Source organism: Aphelocoma coerulescens, chromosome 1A (genome assembly GCF_041296385.1).
Source record: "Aphelocoma coerulescens isolate FSJ_1873_10779 chromosome 1A, UR_Acoe_1.0, whole genome shotgun sequence".
Classification (NCBI taxonomy): Eukaryota; Metazoa; Chordata; class Aves; order Passeriformes; family Corvidae; genus Aphelocoma; species Aphelocoma coerulescens.
The window spans coordinates 56,394,174-56,416,120 of NC_091014.1; the positions used below are offsets into that span (position 1 = coordinate 56,394,174).

Genomic DNA, 21,947 nt, shown 5'->3' on the forward strand with positions numbered 1-21,947 from the left:
GATTAGATAATAGGAAGAAATTCTTTACTGTGAGGATGCTGAGGCACTGGAACAGGCTTTCCAGAGAAGTTGTGGATGCCCCATTCCTGAAGTGTTGGATTGGGCTTTGAGGAATCTGGTCTAATGGAAGATGTTCCTGCTCATGGCAGGGGGGTTGGAACTAGATCAGCTTTATAGTCCCTTCCAACCCATCCTGTGATGGTTTAAAATTTGCCACAACAACGTTTCTAAGCCTCTCTAGCTTCCAGATGATGTAAGCCTTATCTATTTGCTCACAGGAGTATTCAGTGGATATCTTTTATATTTAAATATCACACACACACACTCTCCATTGAGTTTATGAACAAGCCCAGCTTCTGAACCATTTGTAGGCTTCATCCATCTGCAAAACACCTCATTGGAGAGACTCTGCTCTCTCCATGGTATGAATAATGCAGAAGAATTGCTCTGTTGAAGCTGGCTTCATTGTTAGTTTAAGCTGAACATGAATAATTGAACACATTTTCTTTTCAGGGACAAGAACAGCTGCCATCTAAGCTATTTAACCCCATTTGCCTTCTCACATTTCTCCTTAAACTTGCTAAAGCCCCTCTGCTTAGCCATGCCATATAGGAATGCATCAAATTCATTTGGGGTTTTTTACTTGCTTGAGGTTGTGTCACAAGTGATCTGCTATGGTCATTAAGCAGGCCTAAACGAGGGCTAGTTACAATTATTGTGTGTGTACACCCCTTGTCTCCAGCTTTAACCCTTTGGTTGCTGCCTTCCCACAGGACTTCTACAGCAGGGTGCTGGGGAGCTAGTAAGCGTCTTCAGAAAGCTGAACCTTCAGCAGTATCATTAAGAGGTGTCAACAGATTAAATATTTAAGCAGCTGATGTGGAAAATATGGAACTAATAGCCTGTCAGTTTAGCCTTCAAAGCTATTACAGATTTCCCCATGGAGCGTAGGCACCATGGTCCTATTAAGTGAAGGAAGAAAACCCCTGATGTCTCTTCCTGTGTATTTTTTTTAATAGAATTTGTCCATTTGAAATCATGGGAGCAGGCCTGTTGACCTGAACTCGTCTGTTCATTGAGAAATTTGGTGTTTGTAATTATCTATTCTGAAACAAAATTGTTTATGCAGGGGGAGCATGATATTCTGATTAGGTGGGGAAACCTGAAGGGAGGAGGGATTTTTTTCTGGAGCCTGATGCAGGAGCATTAGGTAGTCAAAAAGGACCTGTAAAATGTTCATTCTAAGAACAGTGCAAGAGCATTCAAAGTAGCCATGTCATAAAACTTCAATCTTTCAAATGCTTCGTAATTTCCCAATTATATTCCCTTTTATATAGTAATTTCATCTAGATGCTTGCAAATGCTATACATCACAAGTGTCTACAACCTTGGGAGTGCACTATGCATTATAATAAACTTATATTAAGATGTGTTCATATGTCTTAACGTTTTCCTCAGAAATCTTTTATCTTCTTGTTTCATAAATTCCTCTTAACTGGTGTTCGTGAAGCATTTGTTTCAGTGCAAATTTCCTCTTTATTTTTTAAAAAAGTTAGCACTGATTTTTTTTTTCTGCTTCCAACATATTTCACTTCATAACAGAGGCTTTGTACAGCAAGAAATGCACTATGGTATGAATGGGTAATTAAATTCATAAAACTATGATTTGCATATTAAAGTTTTACCTAATGTTAGTGAAGGAGCTGTTCTGGATATTACATGTGCTGACTAAATTATACCCTATTTTTCACATACTTAAAGCAATGGAGTTTGATAAGAAAGGAGTTAACTACAGTTTTTTAAACTGTCCCTGAAACAGTTTTCCTGAAGGAAGCCAGGGAAGGTGGATGTGGGTGGGTCTTCATCCTTAGAGAAATGCACTTCTAGGAAAAAAATGTTTTATGTTTTAGGTACCATAGATTGTATGGATTCTGTGGAACTGCTGGCACATATCATGGCAGGAGGCAGACTGCTGTGTGGTGTTACAGGAAGCAGAAAGAGCTCTGTGCAACTGGCTGTGCCGTGGGTGTTGGAGCAAAGCTGGAATGTCTCTCAACCTGCCTGTTCCTTGTGTCTTACAGTGCTCTTCAAAACTGCAGAGTCTCTTGGCAAAGGTTCCTTTCCCTGCAGCTGTGAAGTTGGCTCTCACTTTCCAGCTTCCAGATTGGATGTGTTTTAGTGGTGTCATGGTTCTGACCCTGTGAAATTATAGTACAGCATGAGGTTTCTGCTTTTAAAAAAATCTGAATTGCTGAACAAATGTGCTTCAGGATAAGAGCTAGGAGAAAATAGCAGGGGACCTGGGATGATCTGGGACCCAGTACCTGTTGCTGGGGATTTAACCTTCTGCATGTGACCTGTGCTTTGCTGGTGGCCTGGCCATGGTGCATGGGGGTACTGCTGACGTACCCTGAGTTACCAAAGCTGACTACAACCACACAGGAAAGATCCTGCGTGTGATGTTCGCTTTATACTCAACAGGGCTCTGGTGAGAAGAGCCAAGCTCACAGCTTCCTCTGCAGGACACTCCAAAGGACTGTGATTCCTATCTGTAACACTTTTGAAGGGAGTCTAGAAAAGGCTCATTTTCCCACTGAAAGATTTTTGTTTTCCCCCAGTGAGGAAGAATCACAAAAACCTCGAAAACTGATGGAATCTTTAATTGAACATACTGGTTTAAAGCTTTTAAAAAAGATGTCTGCCCAAAGCCTCCTCTGTGGAGATGCCTTAGCCTTATCCTGACTTAAAAATTTCAGCTAGTTTCCAGTAACCCATTTACTGAAAGTAGAAAACTAGCTGAGCAAAAGTACATAAGAATTTTGTGAGAAAGATAAAACTTAAATATGAGCACTTTGGTCCTAACTTCTGAATAGTAAACAGCCCCAGTGAGACCAGAGCAATTTGCCTCTTCAGCAGTGTTCCAGTGAGGCAGAGAGATAAGTGTAATTCAGCTGGGCATGTTGCAGGTCCAAAAGTGATTTGCAGCCCACGCTGGCTGAGCTGTCTCTCCAACTCTTCCTGAAAGGTCCCTCTTATTTCTTTTGTTCCTTTTTTTTTTTTTTTTTAAGCAGTAGTAGGCAATGCAAAAATGTGATTTTGCTGATCTTCAGAAAGTGCTCAAGTTGCTACTTGCTAGTCAGTAAATTGGCAGGAAGTGAATGAAACAGCAGAAGTCATCTCACGTAATATAAAAAGATGGGCTCCCAAAGCACTGGAGAAGCAGTCATTGCCACAAGCCAGGATATGAGAAGTTCTTCCCATGGCTGTTTCTTTGCTCTCTCTTTAAATGTGAGGTTATGCTTTTTTGATGTATAATGCCTGTTTCTACTCTTTAGCTTCCATTTGTGTTTAACAGGCTAGTTCAGTTCAGCTGGGGGGAAGCCACCTGAAGGCATTGCTGCTGTTGCAGGTTGGATAAGGTAGGAACTCCTTCACAGTTCATCTCTTTTCCACTAGATGGGAAAAGTCTCAGAAAGCCTGGTCTGATAAAGGGGTCAGAGGTAGCAGCTGGGCTGTTCAGCAAGAGAAGTTTTTGAATTTTGGATGTGGTCTTTTGGACAAAGTAGTAGTAAACATGGCACATTCATTTTTCACAGGCTGCATGTGGCTCAGTGTTTGGTTGCCTGTCTGTGGCTGTACAGCAGGTCTGGTGTGACCAGCACGAATATGCGGTAGCTAAATTGCAAGAAGGAGATGCCACAAGTTGAAAGGATAAATCTCTGGGTATTCTGAAGGTGGTCAAGACCTCTCTAATCTTTCTGATTGGATGAGAACAGTGTTTAACAGCAAGAAAACTTTAGCTTTCCTTATGAAAAACCTTCTAGGCTGAGCTGTGCTCTAGTAGGGAGGCAGCAGTATGCAGTGAGCTACGTTTGTAGGCCAAGTGAAAACATCTGTTTGCAGCTGAATTGACTCCTTCAGAAGAAAGTCCTACTGAGACTCATGAATGCAGTGCCAGAGTATCTCACTTCACAGGCCTCTCAGTTACATAGGGGGGGCTCTGAGTGGCAATGCAGAAAGCAAACTGGACACTAATGTGGGATATGACATGAACAGGCTTTCTGTCTCCAGAACTGCCCTTTAAAGCTCTCTGTGATGTCCTCTCATATGGATGGAAGGGGACAAAAAGTGAACAGCAGGGCCTCCAGATCTGCTGCGCTGACAGCTGCACCAAACTGCTTGGTACCAGTGGCAGAGCTCTGACAGCCTGCTCTCCCATGGCAGGCTCGATCTCAGGAGTGAATGAGGATGATAGTCAGCCCCTCAGCCTCATGCTGCTTGGACCATCATTTGAAGTGTGGGCATTTCTCCAGGAAGGGTTTGATAAGAGCTCAGCTTAAACTCCTAAGGCCAGCCTTGCATCACTTAGTCTGAAATCCTTTTCCTTACAGGCTGTTGGGCTTCACTGCTCTAAGCTCAGACAGCACACTGAATATCAACTGGTGAAAACAGTCTTTATCTGCGACTTTGAGCTACTCAGCCTCATAAACAATGGGTTTTACACTTGGATTTGCAAACAGGATTACCAGGGAACTGCTTTGCCTTATCTATGCTCCCAGTAGCTGTTCATGAGGCTGTTTTCCTTTTATTTGGAAAGGTTGGCTTCCAAAGATGAGCATCTTTTTAAAGGCCATGCCTCCAACATTTCATTTCTTTCCTTCCACCATTCTCTACAAAATCAGTGGATTAAAGTCTGCAGATGTATTTAAACACGTGCCTTGATGCAAAGTGCATGAATGCCCTGGCAAGAGGTAGGCTTTGCTAATGAAGCCTTTCACACTGACCCAAGTGTGAGTCAAAGAATTTTCCTCATACCCAATTTTTCTCTGAGTTGATAGAAGTCATCTAGAACCAGCAGAAGCAAGCCAGGCTGCTGAAACCAAAATTAGAACATTATCTCTTTCTGATTCATTAGGGGAGGGAGGCACAGAAATTACTGACCTGTGTGTCTCCTTATTACAGCTAAATGTCTGTGTTTTCGTGACATTCAGCAGCTCATTCCTCATGACAGCAGCAAGCTCTGACTCCCATGGTGTTAGAAAGGAGGCAGCTCTGTGAAGTCTGCTCAGTGCTAATTTAATGAGGTGCAGCTCAGTTGCGCAGTACAGGCCTTCAATCACAGTGAGAGGCGAGGAATCCCCTGAAGGCAAGCTGGGGGAGTCTGGCTCTGGCAGTGGCATTCTTCCAGCCAGGAGATTAATTTTCTCTGATGGGTTCCATGAAGACAAATGAACCAAAATAAGTAAATACATATTGCCTGTTTGGCAACACATTTATCAATAGTTGTGATTTCCATTGCAAACCCAATGAAAGAAAGACTAGAATCTGTTTTCTACCCTGCTCCTGTTTTCCCATCAGTGGTGCAAAAGTGTTTTGTCCTGGGTGGGGGGAGAGAGGAGTTATCAATTTCCTTCTTGTCATTCTATTGAAAAGTCAGGCACAGGTAGACTTTGATAGTGATACTTAAACAGTTGCTTTGAGGTATGGAGGTTGCCCATTTTTAGCTGCTCTGTCTGGGTGCATGTGTAGAACACTGTTCTCCTCTACTCTCTCAGCTCTTGTAGCATCCCTGGATGTAGGCATGCTCTCTTCTTCCCCTTCCCAGCAAGAGCTAGCCTTCCACACACCCTGTTCCTCCTGGCTAGCTTGACTCTGGTCATGACATAGGCAGCAGCTCTGTCTGTTCTCCTAATCCTGGCATGTTTGCTGGGCTCTCCCATCCTGGCTTGTCCCACCAGTGGTCAGCAAAATATACCCTAACTGCAAATAGTATCTAAAAATGTGGGACTGTGTAACGTGATATTAATCCCTGTCATCCACAGTTTATATTTGTATTCCCATAGTACTAAATTACCACCCAGACTGGGAAATAGGCAGTCAATGCAATAGGGCAGCACAAGCTGGGAGGAAGAGCTGATGCACCTCTGGCCTCCAAGGATGAAGCTTTAGGTGGCTGCAGAAACCAATTGCCCAAAGCCAAAGTGTATCCCAAGTGCTGTAGCAAACTGGAATTCTCTCCTCGGGCACTCAGCTCTGTGTCCTGCTGTCTTACTGTGCTGAGAGGGTCTCACTGCCTGGAGATGTGTACTTCAGGTGAGCCTGCTGGTGTTTGATTTCTCCTCCAGGGACTCAGTGTGGGAACTGATGAAGAAAGAAAGAGAAGGACGTTGTACCCTGCAAATGAGAAGTCAGATTCTCAGAAGCATAGAGGGACTTAGAAGTATCCATACAAAATGAGTCTGACTAAAGTGAAGTTCAGAATTTAGTTAATGTGTCTAATTTGAAATCCATGAAAATGTAACTTAGTGCCCAATACTTGGAGAGTGGGTGAGATTAGGCAACTTTCAAAAATCTGAGAAACACATTTTCCTTTTTTTTTTTTTTTGGACATGTTCTGTTTATCTGATTTGCACATCTCTTTCAAGGAACTTGATCTGAAGATTTATAATGAGTATCTAAAGCTCAGAGCAGAGGAGGTACCTGGCACTGAAATACTCAGTAGTTCCCTCTGAAAAAGGAGTTTCTAAACAACAACTTCTGGGGGAGCTTCAATTTAAGGAAAAGGTACAGCATATAATTTTGATTTGTAAAAGCAGCAGTAGGAAAAAAAATTAGTCGCAGTCTCAAAACCTTCTACAGCCCTCAAAAACTTTCTACTTGTTTTATTACAGCAAATTCTGCACTCATATTAAATAGTCTGGGTAGAGCTCACACCCAGCTGTTGTATCTTCAATGAAGTCCAGCTGACCTGGATTATCTAGCCGATGTGACTGACTTAGAGTTTCAATAACTCATTTGAAGATCACTTTATTAGTCCTCACTCTAGATTTTTAAGATTTGATTAATACATAGTTTCAGGGAGAGCATGCTTTAGGTAATGTTTTCTCACCTAGCTGTGGGAGTAGAGTATGGTGATCTCATAATTTGCACAATTTTCTATACCCTCTCTAGCAAAAGAGAGTAATTAAACTCCTTGTAGTAATTGAATTAGGCCAGGATTCAGTCTTTTAATCAAACTGGTACCCTAACCATGCCCACAGAGTCCACCAGAATGCATTAATGCAGTATTTTCTTCAGTTTCTTCATCATTAATGACAATATCAAACATACGCTGAAGCATTTCTGCCCTCTGTCATGTTTCAGAGCAGTAAAAGAAGTTTAGAAAATATTGCATAAAGATACAGAAAATTTTCCAGCCTAGAGCCTGTGAGAATAATTGTCTAGTCTGTGGAATTTATTTTTCTACTTAAAATTGGAATGCAGCCAATTTTCTTCAGGCCTTTTGCAATTTAAATTTTTATATGTGTGTATGCAGCCCCACACAAGCTCTATTTTTCTGTCTTCTGGGCAGCTTACTAATGATGCTTCTGCAAGGATAACATTAGTCTCTCTGCATATAGCTCTAAAATGGAACACCAACACATTGTGCTGTGGCAGCAGCTTTGTTTCCCCTCTTGGGGAAGGTAAAAAATGCCCTTGCTTGAATTCAAAATTCAATGTGTATTTTATTAGATCTACTTCTGACACAAAGTTCCTCTGGGTTTTGCATGCGACTGTTGCTAATCTTCTGTAAAAGTCTTGCAAATAAACAGATATGGAGCTTTTTTTTTTCTTCAAATTCCCCCTGATTGTGGTGTGACACTGTTGGGCAAGCGATGCTCCAAGACTAGACAAAAAAAAAGAAGAAGAAATCAGCCTGAGCCTTCTTAAAAGACATGCACATCAGCAGCATGAAGTGATTTCCTGAAGGACAAAAATGCCTTCAACTTCTGGTGGTCCCTGCCATGCATGTAGCTCTTCTCAAGCATGGTGAGGTTTCTCTGGAAATGCCCTGACTGTGCTGATGAGACTCAAACCTGCCCTCCAGGTAGTGGTTAAGTTCTCCATATTTCTTGCCAAGTAAGTTATAGTAAACTGCTGAACTGCCATGGGAGTGAAGGTTTTGTCAGATCTCTCATCCCATTTGCTCAATTATGCTATTTGACCATATTGCTTTGCAGGTTAATAGAAAGGCACATAGTCTGAAAGCAGTTCTTCAGAAAAGCAAGTCTTTTAGAAGTATTTTGGGCTGAAGTTCTCTACTTCAGTGGATGCCAGCTTATTGTGCCGTGTTGTGGTACATAATGAGGAGCTATTCCTGTGGCTAGGCTGGTGCCTTCAGTTCAGTAGGCTCCCTCAGAGAATGTCTTTCTGTGCTAATAATTACCTTCATTAGTCTGTTCAAGAGTTTAAAACATTTGTGTGGTCTAATTTCAGACTGCACATCACTCATTCAATGCAATTTCTTAAGTATATGAATTGGTACTTGTGCTGGAAGGTTAATTGTTCCTCTCTAGTGAATAAGCCAAGGTTTAAAAATACAGGCCAGACTGTCAAAACAAGTGGGGCTTTTTTTTTCTTTGAAGAATGCTAACAAAAAAAAAAGAGATTGAGACACCTAAGAAATTCTAGAGCACTTCAGTGTGCTCTTTAACTGTTTTCCTGGGAATTAATTGGTTCTGAAGGCTTTTTGACTTAAGATATCACCCATCCACTTAGTAGATTATATTAGTTACTTTCCTTCTGTTTTTTAAAGCTCATGTTATCACCATGTTCAGAAGTAGTACCTCTATGACTATGCATGCCTTAATTGCCTTTATCTTTTTTATATTGCTTATCCTTGAGTGGACTTAAAGCCCTGGCAACTTTTCACAGCTGTGGTGGTGAAGTATTCTTCACCTCCCTGCCTCTACATTGTAGCTGTTAAAGGGTCTTACTAAACCTGGCGACTGTGTTCATATTTCATCTACTTTTTCTCTCCTTATTTACTCCCTAACACCTTTATTGCTAGTGTCAAAACTCTAGGACTTCTTGGAGTCTTCCTGACCAAAAAAAACCTCACAGGTTGCTGTCTTTTAGGAAGAAGCATGACTTGGTTCATGTGTGTGCTCATCTGTGGGAAGGCAGCTGCTTGTTGAGGATCTTTGACTGACTCACCTTTGTTCCCCCACCCAAAGTGGGGAAGCTGCTTCATGGAGTGCTACCTGAAGCCAAATCCTCGCTTCTGTCCATCAAATTTGGGAGTCCTCTGCCCTACTCTGTTTTAACATTACCCATGAGTGTTTAAGATATTGAAAGAAAGGTATCAAAGGTCTTAATCAAAATCCAAAAATTGTTGTTTTCTTTAGTATGAGCTTATTTCAGGGCTAACACAGCTGAATTTGAGGTTCAGCGCCATCGGTAACTTCAGCTAATAATTTTCTAAAGAGTTTGCTAATTGCTAGGGTGAGCAAGATAAGGTGGAAGGCCCCTTTAAGATAACTGCATTTTTATGATCTTCAACGTGAATGAAGCCCTGCCATGTGAAATAATCAGCATGTAAGTTTCAAAGTTCAATTTAAATGTAGAGGATTTCTGAGACAACTTCAATTAAAATGATATAAAGCTCCTTTAATGCTTTTTGCTTGACATTTCATCATATCCAATCCTCTTGTCCATAGAAAACTTGAACAGGGAAAACACTTATTCAACATCAAATTGGTCCAAAAGAAAATTTTGGCTATTTTAATGGAAATCTTTTTCTTTAGAGCTTCTGAACTTATCTGAAATCCAGACATGCCTTATGGGAGCAGCAAAAGAGGTGTTTCATGACAACATAGCTCCTGAGTGGATTGAGTGTCTTGGCCAAATTGATTCAGTGAGGCACACTAAAGATGTCCTACCCTGACAAAGTGTTGAAGCTGTTCCTTTTGAGAGGGAATATATCTGGCTTAGATCTTGAATCAATGATCTTGGATTTCTTTATTGGCCATCCAGTCTATACATTTGGCAGAACTCTTTGCAGTGGTTGAGGAAAACTCTTTAAAGTGATGTCTGTGAGCTGCTTCTGATCTGGGAAAAGAAAGTATAATGTATGTTGTGTTAAAAATGACTCAATGCAAATTTTGTAGATTTGTCACTTCTGATCTCAACCTACAGTCTTTGTCAGGCATTTAGCATCAGTCAAAAGGAATTTGCTGTAGAACATATCTATGTGTTTTAATGACAAATTAAGAAACATAGCCAAGCTATGCTTTTCCTCTTCCCTGAATATTGTGGATAGAGGGGGCGGAGGAAATATCCTTTATTCCTCTAGCCAAGCAGTTTTGATTTTACAGTTGAGACTGCATCATGTATCTTGTGCCAACTTCATGCTGTGCTAATATAATTTACCAAGCACACAATGCTAAGGAAGAACAATACAATCCAGAAGAAAATCAGCTCTTGTCTTGTTTCTGCAAAAGAAGTTGCAAAGCACAGTTTATTTCAAAATAAAATTAAAAGTCATTTAGTTCTGTTCCTTCAAGCAACAAATTAATTACAGGAGAAAGAGGTAATTGCACAACAGAATTACCCTTTGCTTCTGTAGACAGAAGAGCAGCAAATCAGGATGACAGAAATGCTGTGAGGAAAATGGTAGGCAAGTCAGCAGATGACCCTTTTTCCTACTGATGCATTTGCATTAGTGTAATCTCATAATTCTCTTTTGTTGGATGGAATTATATCACACAGAGTGCTGGCCTGGGATTTGTTCATGCTTCTTTCTGTAAGAGAGGTGGGGAATTGCCTCAGACACATAACAGAGTAAGACCTAACTTCCTGCAGGAGCTGCCTCGCCCTCCTTTCTATTGAGATGTGAATTCCTTAAAGGCAGGCAAGCAGTTTACATGGTTTATTTAATGCACCGTACTTCAGGGGAAGCTATCTTAGCCTGGTTTTAGGTGGTGGGTCATTTTCTTAAGTGAAGAATGAAAAATAATATCTGTTGCAACATTATCCTTCCTAGTGTTATAAAGATTGCCCTGTCAGTGGCAGGGCTTGAACCAAGGCCGTGGGGCCCTGCAGTGCAGTTTTGCTAGAAGACCATTGAGGTGTAGCAAGTGACCTATTCAACCTAATACTTTTCCCACAGCAGGGTACTACATGGGTTAATCATGGGTTTGTATGGATTTGGGTTTTTTGTTTAACTGTAAAACGCCCTGGTCAATGAGGTCTTGTTTCAAGTGAGAGCTGTGTCTGTTGGATAGCCACACACCCTACAGGCACAGTGCAAATGGCACAGGACAGCTGCTGAGGAATATTTAATCCACCCCATCTCTGCTGCCCAGCTCACACTGAGTATTTTCTTCTAGTACATTATGGACTGCTCTTCTGTTGCAGTACTGTGGAACTGATATATCCAGATGGCTCAGAACAGCAGGGATCAGCCTTGTGGAGACGTTCTGAGGGTAGGAGCAGGAGAGTTATCTGTATGCATGCCTAAACAACAAACAGCCAAGACATTGCTTCTTGAGGGATTCAGTGACCTACTAAGGGCAGCGCTGCCTTCATGAGGGAACAGGATGGTCAGGGAAGGGGTGATGGCTGTTTAGGCAGGCTGCCTTCTCCGTTAGCTGCAACCTGCTCACCAAGTGTTGGAGTGTACCAGAGCACTTCACCGACAGGGCTGAAATAAACCTTTACTTCAGACACGGTGATGTGGATTTAGTTTAACATTCAGTGGTCCCTATCCAAACCTATAGACTTCTGTAAGCCCCCCTGCCCATTTTTGCCCTTTTATGAGAAACCTTCTTCACTGTTTCCCCAGCTGCAAAGGGGGAAAAGGGCAGAAAATTACTGTACTCCTTTTCCATGGCATTGCCCTTCAATCTCTAAATGTGTTAAGTGTTTCAGACTAATTGAAGTACTCATAGCACTTGTTCAATGTACATACATGAATGCTTACCTCACATCAGTGTATATGTTGGACTACATCTTGGCTGAACCTCAGTACTTTCAGCTAATGGCCAGGCATATTTTATGATCTTTAAAGGACTGTTGGAAAAATGGCCATGCTGCAGAAATGCCAGCTTGTTGTATGCATGTCAGCTGCTCGTTCACCTCGCAGCTCTTTCCTGAGCTGTGGATTAGACATTTGGTGCACAGCAACGGGGACTCTCCGAATAGCCTGTCAGAATTGATGACTGCCTGGCAGCCTGCTGCAATCTCTCCTCTGGAAAAATTACCAACTGTTCCCCTCTGTTGACGTGAAAAATACATCCTTTCAGCTTTAACAGCTATAAACTGGGGCTGTCCTTGTGTCAGGTACGTTCAGACTCAAGAACCGGTGACAGGACAGGGTTGATAGAGGCGGCAACCATCTTGCCATCTGTCATTTCTGATGTAAACCCTCTCCGTTTCGTGGCAGCCATGACCAAAGAGCAGAATTAGGCTGGCTTTTTTCTGTGTATCTGGAAGGTGATTTGAAAGCTTTTTCTTGGCACAAAGATCAAGTACAACATATTAGTAGAGCTGCTCCAGAAATAGCTTCCATCCCTGGAAAGCTTAAACATTTAAAAATTAGCCTCTCCCTTGGTCCACAGAGGCAGAAATGTACTGAGAGAAAACTCTTTCTGAAAGTCTTCAAATTAGAGATGCTGAAATCTTTTGATCAGAAATTACATCTTTCATTCTGACAAAGGAAAATTAAAGGATTGTCACTTCAAGTCTTCCTATATACAAGATTGAAAAATTGTACTTTCAAAGTCTTCTGAGAATTTTCCGTACTGTTAATGCAAGACTGTTGCTTCTATCGAGGCTTCAACCTAAATTTCAGTTGTTAAAAATCTCCAAGTTCCTAATGTTTTGACATACTGTATGTGAAAATTCAGAAACCATTTAGAATCAAGATTAAGACTGTTGCCAGGAAGAAGTAGAAAGCCTTTAAAGCTCCCTTCCAACCCAAACTATTCTATGATTCCATGATTTTTCTGTTATAGGTGGGGGTTTTTTAGGTTTATGCTCTGTGAAGTGGATTGGAGAAGCAAGGGGATTTTTTTTTTTTTTTTTTTTGAATGTGCTGTAATGATAACTATAGTGAGACAATTAGAGATTCACTGTGGATTAAATTCCAGGCTAACTTTTCACAATATCATTTCTAACCTTATTTCTAACTTTATTTCTAACCTCCAGAACTGCCCCTCATTTACAGCTAATAATATCAGATCAGGAAAAGCTGTTAGATAATTTCAGGGGTTACCATTCTTCTTTTTTCAGGGTTAAAGTGTGATTTTGAAAGTTCATAGAAGCCCCAGAGCTAGGATACCAATAACAAGCTGAAGATCATCTGACATTCATGAAAGCATCTGCATTGTTTACAAATAAGGGCAGAGATCTCTTCCTGGAACGAGGTAGAAAACTGCCAAACCCTGTGGTGTATGCCCAAGTAAGTTGTGGAAGATGTTGGGAAAGGGAAAAGGATACAAATGTGCAAATCTGACCTTTGTATCCTTGCGAGCCCGAGCTGCTCAGTGTGCTGCAGCCCTCTGTCTTGGGAACAAACCTTGCCACTGTCTCCAGTCTCCACACCAGAAAAGTTGCAGACAAGAATGGCAATGGCAATTGTTCTAACTGTTGTCTGACCTTACCTGTTGGCTTTGCTACAGTGCTATACATTCATAATCCAGAATAGTATAGAAAAGCCTCGTTAATACAGTTTTAAAATGTTATACAGAAAATTGTGTATGTGCAGGGAGAAGGGTGTAATGAGCTGCCAGAGTCCTCTGGCTTTCTCCAGGAGGGCTGTGCTGTTTCTAGTGGCTATTTACTCCTCTCTTTTTGCTATAGGTGCATGGTGTTGATAGCTATTTCTTCCTTAGTCTTGGGCTCCTGTTTGGTTTATTTTTTAATCATTCTACTTTCATGCTCTCTTTTAATTGTTTTTTCTAAAACGTCTCCTACCTGAACAACGGGAACTCACACTTCCAAAGTAGCCATGCAATGTTCATTTGCTGGTGTTCTCTGGGGACTGGGTGCAGGAAAAGCTGAGGAACATCCTGCACTGCCAGTGGCTCTTCACAAGGGAACCATGCTCAGTGTTTAGCAGAAACCCAGAGGCTGTTGGTCACAGGCAGCCATGTGCACAGTTATTTGGCTTGTTCTTGCTTGTTCAAGTAGAGTCATATGTCTTGCCTTGTAGTCTTGATGCTGAAACAGTCAGATTCAAGCTGTAAAATCCTTTTGATGTCAAAGCAAGGTGACAGCCAAAGTTCTACCAGCACTGTATTTCAGCTGTGTTATTACCTGAAAATGGCTTGCAGACCAGGAAATATTTAGAGGAGTCTGAATTAAATAAAGTGAGAGTTGAAGTGTTTGGATTAAAGGAGGTGAATTAGGCAGCCAGAGGAATTGAGCTGCTCACCCAATATGTTGGCAGCAATAAACTTACTGATAATTGCATGTTGCAGGCAGCAAAGTGCAGCTGCCCTGCCTGCTGGCAGGAAGGGCAAGGGCAGCAGAGCTATGTTCCTGTTTGGAGCAAAAGTGAGCCCTCAGGGGCTCTGCAGTCATCTGTGAGTGTCTATACATCAACAAGGCTCTTTGCTTGCCCTGTTTGTGTCTAGTTACCTTGCATGCTGCAGGACAGGGCGGTGAGTTAGAGTGCAGTGCCTCTCACCTAAGTGACAAGTCCTGCTCAGGAAGCCTTGTGTGTGCAGGATTAGGGGAGCAGGCTACTGACAGCACAGAGGTGGGGAAGGGCACACACAACACACAGAAAAAACTCTGTTGCTCCTCTAAAGGAAAGTGAAAATAAACCAAGGTTGAGTGATGGTTGGTTTCCTTGTTGCTAGAACATCCTAAAATAAGCTTACACTGGGACAAGTCCAGACAATTCCTGAGACCCCGTGCTGTCAGAACAATACAAAGTCTCCAGCCTTTAAGTCACAGCAGGAAAAATCACATTTATTGGGTGTTACAGCAAATCTTTGTCTCATGTCTGATGGGAAAAATATCCCTTGTGATGTAAGTATACTGCTCAGCATCAGCATTGCTCTCTAACAGGACCTTCTCTGTAATCTAGTCAAACAGGCTTAGTGTTTCTTTTATATCAACTCAGTCAGGCCTCATTATTTCTGCTTATAAAACTCTTTCAAGCTAGAATATGAAAGTGATTTCTATGTTTGCACACCCCATTTGCAATTGCCTTATTACACCCACTCATCTTTTCCTTTTTTCCTAACACTGGCTGCAATGCAACTTCCATGGCCAGAGAATAATGTTTAGCAGTAGCTTAGGTGCACATCAAAATTACTTTTTGAACCACCCCAGACCTTCAATTTTATCAAATCCTTCTTCTTGTGTGCTGGGAGCACTGAAAATCAAAGGACTAATCTGTTTTCACAAACAGTGCTTGCCTTGAATGGCAAAATGACATTGTGTGGCAGGAACTGTTAATGACAGAGCTTTGTGCCATACAAACAGAAGCAAATGCTTGGTGTGTGCTGCTAGGCCCAGCTTGGACTGCACCCACACAACAAAGCCAGTCCAAAGACTGGAGGAATAATAAGATTTGAAGTGCTGTCACCTTCATGCCTGGAATCTTGGCAAGGGAAACCTTGGCATTTGACACCAGGCAGGAGGCTGGTTGGGTGAATGATGCGAGCTGATTCACGACAAACAGAATATCTTTTTCATCAACCAGTAATGAGACTCCTAAAGATCCGTGGTCATTGCCATGAGCCAGGATAGACACTGGTAGCTTCAAGCTATCAATATTAAGGACACAGTGAGTGAGAGCTGCTGTGGCTGTGCTCAGGGCTGTGCTACCCAAGGAAAGTGCACAACACCTAAGGGAGAGAAAATGTGCATTGTGAGAGGTGGGTGGGACAGCAGCACAGCTCCTCAGGAAGACAACTACAGTACTTCAAAAACTGCTTGGAAAAGGAGACTAACCAGCAGCTTGGGCTGCAAGATCTGGATTCAGTCATTCACAGGATCAAACATCTGTGTGGCTGGATAACCTGTGCTTAGCCTGCCCTTTCTTCTGTTAGACTCCGCTTTGCTTTGTTTGTTTTTCTGCCTGTCTTAGTGCCTGGGAGAGGCAGGAACTAGGACAATTTCATGTGGTCATTTAAAATACTTCTGTCATGCTGTATGAAGCGTGATGATGGTACTGCTGGCCCAGAAAAGACTGTGTTCAGTAAAAAGAAATTGAGATTTGGCCCCTCACCTCTGTCCACCTGACTTGTCCTTGCCTGCTTGCCAGCAGGCAGATGCCTGGAGCCTCAGAGTTGTCAAGAAATTCCCCCACTTGCACATCCTTGAGAGATCAATAGAGCCTCAACATAAAGCAATTACAGCAAATTGGAAGAAAAACCCTGACAGTAAGTCAACAACAGTTGGGAGTGGAGGAGTAGGAAATCCAAGTTATAAAAGTATAAGGAGGGGGTGGGATGGGGTTGCCTGCTGGTATTACAAATAGCACATGATGATATGACTGGAAAGCTTTGTTTTGGGTACTAATGTGCCTGGGCTTGAATGCTTGAATAACCCTTAGACAAGTGTTTCATAATGGTTTTCCAAGACCCTGCTCTGTAAACATGACTTGAAACTGCTCAGAGGAGCCTCCTGGTTGACTCTGAAAGCTGTTGATATTCTTCCATGTCTTTATTGAAGTAAATAGCCTCACATGAGGCCAGGTTTTATGTTTACAACAGTCCTACACAAAAAACTTCTTTTCATTATCCCATGGCTGAATTCCCAATTCAACAAAACAGTTACACTCCGAAGTGTTTGGCCAAGTCTCAACTTAAACTGGGCTGGAAGAGCATGAGTTCAAAGCAGTTAAGAAAGCCATCGTGCACCTTCGGGCTCAGGGGATTGAACTCCTCATTGATTGATTGATTGACCATTGTATGACTGATAGATCAAAACCTTGGCTTCCCTGTAGAATTGTGAGGATTATTCAGTTTGCCTTGCTTACAGTTACCTTCTTTGAGTGTCCTTGATCTGCTTTCTTGTGTGACAAGGAAATTTATTGACTGTCGTCATGGCAAAAGCCACATCTCAATTACACATGAGAGGCACCAGTTAAAGAGAAGTTCATTGGTAGGTGCATTTATGGCTCCCACCCAACTTGAGCTATGCTACAATTATAGCTACGATAGTCTCAGCTTTGTAGTGATGAAGAAGCCATCCTAGAAGGGAGGTACATGTGCTATTACATATGATGAAACCAGAGAATGTTCTAATTCTTCCTATTTCTCATCAAACTGCCAAAGCTTTTGTCTGTAATGAAAACACATGCGTTAAGTTTCCTTTGTCTGTGTTACCGTGACAGTCTAGCATCACTGATGACAAATGGAAGCAAGATGGCATTTGCATTAGTAACAGATTTAATTACATTTTTTCTGATGTCTGAAGACAATACCTTGAAGCACTTTGTCGCGTAAGAATTTTTCCCTTCCTTCCTCTTTGGTGGCCTTTTTCTGCAATACTTCTCTTGATAAACTGGTAAATTTGCTGGATGGAAGCTCATTGGCTCCTGCTGCTCATTCTCCTGATATAAAATTGAGTTTTTGCTTTAGTGTGATAAACATCAGGCAGGTCTTCTCTCACCAGCTTTCTCCCACTGCAGCTCCATTGATTTACAACTCAGTAGTTACCTTAATTTAGAGCATGAGAGAAGCTTTTGAAACTACAGATTAAAATCTGGACTCTGTTGACTTCTCCATTCTTTCTGAATCACGGTTTTCTGTTGCATATAGTTTTCTGCAAGGTCATTTCAGTTCAGGCTATCTGAAAAACAGCAAAAACTCTGCAAGTCTGGCAGTACTTGTGTAGCAGTCAAAGACAGCATTGTTAGTTTCAGTTAAAAAAGCAGAGACCCCAATGGCCTTTACCAATGACTTCTCTGTCCTGTTCTTGGGGTACCCATAGAATGTCACCATAAATCAAAAGGTGACTGCACTTTGTTATTGCTACAGATGCTTCCAGGAAAATTTTTGATTGAAAGACTTCATGTAAAGCATTTCTGTTCTTTATCCATGAGGCAACAACAGTTGCTTTGCTGTTAGGCCTTAATAGTGGTTTGTCAGCAAGAGCTGGGAAAGTATATGCATATTCTCATCAGCATTTTATTTTGGTCATGGTGACTGCAAAAGAAGCTTTAGCAATGGTAGTTGCAGCTGCATTCCAGTGGCAACAATTTGGCATACTGATAAAAGGGTCACTTGGGCCAGCACACCTGAGACAGCTGTGTAGGTACTTGTAGCACAGTTACATCCAGTTTAATAAATTATACATGTCCAGGAGTTTTCCTGGGTACTGAGGCCAGCTGGTCTGGAGTGGCCTAATTCTGTGACAGTAAATACTGCTGGACTATAAAACAGCATGGCTTGTACAATCTGCCTGTTGGGAACACTCCCAGCAATGCCCTCATCTCTACCCAGGCACAGGGATGGCTGGTGAGTATCCTAGTGCAGTTTGCAGGCAAGCTGGACGTACAAATATCCTCCCCTCAGGTCAGGAAGATCCTGCCTGTGCCCCACTCACCTCATCACAACTGACCTGCTCTGATTATGGAACATCTGTGCAGGGCTACCTGTGCCTGCACTGCAGCCCTGGAAATGGGGATCCCAAACATTTGTGACTATCAAACTGCAGTTATTTCTTGAGATGAAAAAACTGTATTCATTTTGAAAAATGTTGCACTGTGAATTGTTTTCTCAGCTAAATGAAAATTTCAAAAGCAAGAGAAAGAAAAAGCACGGTGTGATGTAACTGACATAAATACACACTGAGAACTGAATGGTGTTTCCCAAAATATATTGTGGTTGAAAGAAGAACAGAGAATAGGGGGATGCTAGGAACCAGGCTCTGGAATATCTTGCTTTCTTCTGCAGTTGGTGTTGTTCTCCCTTTGTGTGACAAAGCCTCATGTCAATGAGCGAGTGAGAGATCCACTCCCCCTGCCATCTGCTCTCCTGCGTGAGTAATTAGGAGGAAACTGGCCCAGCTCGGGAAGAGAGGGAAGCAGAGAGCAGGCTAATATGGGGAGAAAAATATCCCATCAAAACTAGCGGCAGGCTAGGAGGAGGGAGAAGGGGGGAGATGAATTTCCAGCCTTAGGCAAGCGCAGCCTGCAGTGAATGAGGCTGTTCACAAAACAACCTGCAGCGCTTGGAGTGGGGGAGCTGTGAGGGAAGGGAGCAGCGCTCTGGTTCCCGGAAATGCTGTCCTCACACACGCTTGGGTGAGCACTGCTGAGGATGCTGGAGTTCTCTAGGCTGTCACTGCAGCTCAGGATTTCTCTGTGTGGTCTTTGCGGTACCCTGCACTGGCCAAGCAGGAGGACTGAAGATGTGGTCCCCTTCAGAGCAAACCTGCTCTCAGTGTGCCCTGGTTTTACCATCTGAGTATCTCAGTCTTGCATTTAGTGGATCCAGTTCCTTTTGCAGTTAGCATTCTCATGTCATCCTTTATTTCTCAGAGCAAGAGACTTGTATTCCACATAGCCTTGTGGGAAATCCAGAAACAAATACCAAAGACACCCTCCCTAACATAACTGTCTAATGTTGACTGTTCACACAGAGGGCAATATTAGGAGCATTGCGGGACATCTGAGCTTCCACCTGTAGCTCTGGTTTGTGTTCTGTGGCTTCACATCTAAACGATGAATCTTTATCACCTGCATCTCTTAATGTGAAACCATGGTTTTTTTGAGGAAACCTAGAACCACAGAAATGAGAGAAAGAACACAGGTGTTCTTCTTGTGCTTCCAGTGAAAAGATTTGCAGACCATCTTACAGGAAACTAAAGAAGGCAATCACTATTCCAGCACTGGATTCTGCCAAATTCCTCAGGCTAGCTAGTCCTGCAAATACATAGTCAGCAATTTCATAGCCCACACTCAGTATTATGGCTTTTTCCCAGTAAACCTTTAAATGAAAATGTGAAAAGTAGCACTAAGTGAGTTCTTGGCCATCAGCCAGGACAGGGCACAGCTACCGAGGCACATCACTGCCATTGTATGTAGTACATATATATGAGGTACAGACCATGCCATGTCCTCTGGTCTGAGCTGTGGCAACAGGCAGGGAATGCAAGACTGAAGAGGTTGGGCCGTGGGCACGGCTGTTGTTATCTCTTGTTTGAGGGGAGATCTTTGGATTTGATGAATGCTGGGATGCTTGGATGTGCAGGATGCTGCTCCCTGCTGCTTTGTCTCTAGGAGCTATTCCACTGCAAGAGAAGAACCTCACCTCCACTTGTGCATGCACAGGCAAACAAATGCTTGTGTTCACTTTCCATCCTGTAGTAGTGACATTTTCACCACTTCCCTCAGTCAGGCACCTTCTGTATTTAAACACATGCACCTCCTGCCCGTGCACGTGCACACAGTTTTACAACACACTGTTTGGGAGCCTTGCTTCAGCAGGGAGGTTTCATAGCAGGGTTTCTTTGGTGTTTTGGATTTTTTTAAATCCTGTAATTGCCCCCTTGATGGCAAAACTTTCCTCCAAGTCTGCAACTGCCTTTTTCATGTGTGACATACCTGTCTTGGAACAAGTTGTGTATTTATCCACTCTTGCTAGCCATGGTTGATGTGTCTTTATTTTTATTTTGTTCCCTTTGTGTAAGGCTGGAGCAGTTTTTTATCAAAACAAAAGACTCCTAGAAGTTGCCTCATTACAATTCTTTTCTTCTGCAATAACACACTCCAGCTGAATTTCTTATCTTTTTGTTTGGTAGTAATGGGGCCCACTTTGGCCATCACCAAAGCAGAATGTACATATTTTATCTTCTCTCTCACCTTTATCTCACCCTTGTGGTTTCTGGTGATTATTTGAACTTTTATATCATGCAGTAATTAATGTGCTGTAATAAATTAATTCTTGGCTTTCTTTCTTCCTTCATTAATGCAGGAAATGCTTTGTAGTTCAAAGAGGTTATATGTCTGCCAGATTTCACACAACTCATTAAAAAGGAGCTTTAAATACAGCAAACAAATCAACCCTCAACTCACACAACATGGAAGGAATATGGAAAAGTGTGGTGGCTCTCCTTTCATATGAATCTCACCCTTTTGCAGAGGTAAGATTATATTTTTCCTTAATGACATTCTCAAGATTTGACTTTTTCTTTATTTTTTATTTGTGATGTACATACTAGAATCAGAAATCTTTAATTCAGGGTACAGGCTGCTCTGCCCTCACTTCTATAAAATCTAAAAAAAAAAAAAAAGGAAGGTAGTGTGTTTTTTTCTCTGTCCTTCCTTGAAGCAGAAGGTGTTCTGTTTTGGTTTTCTTCTTCTTAACAACTGGCAGTACATAATCTGGGACAGTATCTGTCTGTTTAGTGACCACAGTGAACTTCCTTGTATTGTAGTGGTTTGAAAGCCTGGAGGACTCAAAGATATGTCAGAAGTCCTTAAAATGGAGAGGCTTCATCCACCCACAGTGGCTCCTGTTGATCTTTTTAACTTTTGCTACAGTAAAGGATCCTTGGGTGTTTTCCTTCTCTCTTTAGTAAGAGCAGACAGAAGACTTCTCTGAGGTTCTGTGTCTGTTGAATTTCACTTACTGTTTTGTTTGAGTAAACAGACCCCATGGAGAAGAAGTCTCAGTACAAATAAATTGTTGCAGCTCTCTTCTGAAAATATAAATCTCTGTGTTTTACTGGTAGTGCTTGGCATGTAGCTGCACTGGGAGGATATTGCAAGGTGTTTCTGAAATTCTGCTCCAAGTCCAACGCTGACTAATGGAATGGGAATCTTTTTGTCATTGTGTCATTTAGACAGGAAGTCATTTAAGCAGCTGCAGAAGTAGAAAGAATTAAGAAATAGGGAAGACCCCATGGTAGAGACCTGTGCCAAGTCTGATTGAGCTGTAGATACAAAAGTCTTCTCCTGTTCAGGAGATGGGATTACTGTGTGATTCTGCTTACGTGTATTTGTGGGACGGTACTGGTGAAAACCAGTGAAAATTTATGAGTTATCATTACCCCTCACTGACAAGCTTTATAGACACCACACATAGCCCATTTTTTACTACTGAGGCTGTAGACAATATTAATTTGCACCACAGTCCCTAAAGCCAGAGCTGCTGCCTTATGAGAACATGGAAGTGTACTTGCATGGCACAGAGCACCGTACTGCAGACACAGAGCTG

The 21,947-nt window shown here is 42.1% G+C and overlaps 1 protein-coding gene across 1 annotated transcript in view; it reads left to right on the forward strand.

Moving 5' to 3' along the window:
• SYN3 (synapsin III) overlaps positions 1-21,947 on the forward strand; it is a 236,808-nt gene that overhangs the window by 21,809 nt on the left and 193,052 nt on the right. Inside the window, exons 3-4 of the mRNA XM_069002932.1 lie at positions 13,054-13,222; positions 20,703-20,871. The gene's annotated coding sequence lies outside the window, so the exon portion shown is untranslated. The remainder of the gene's footprint in view (positions 1-13,053; positions 13,223-20,702; positions 20,872-21,947) is intronic.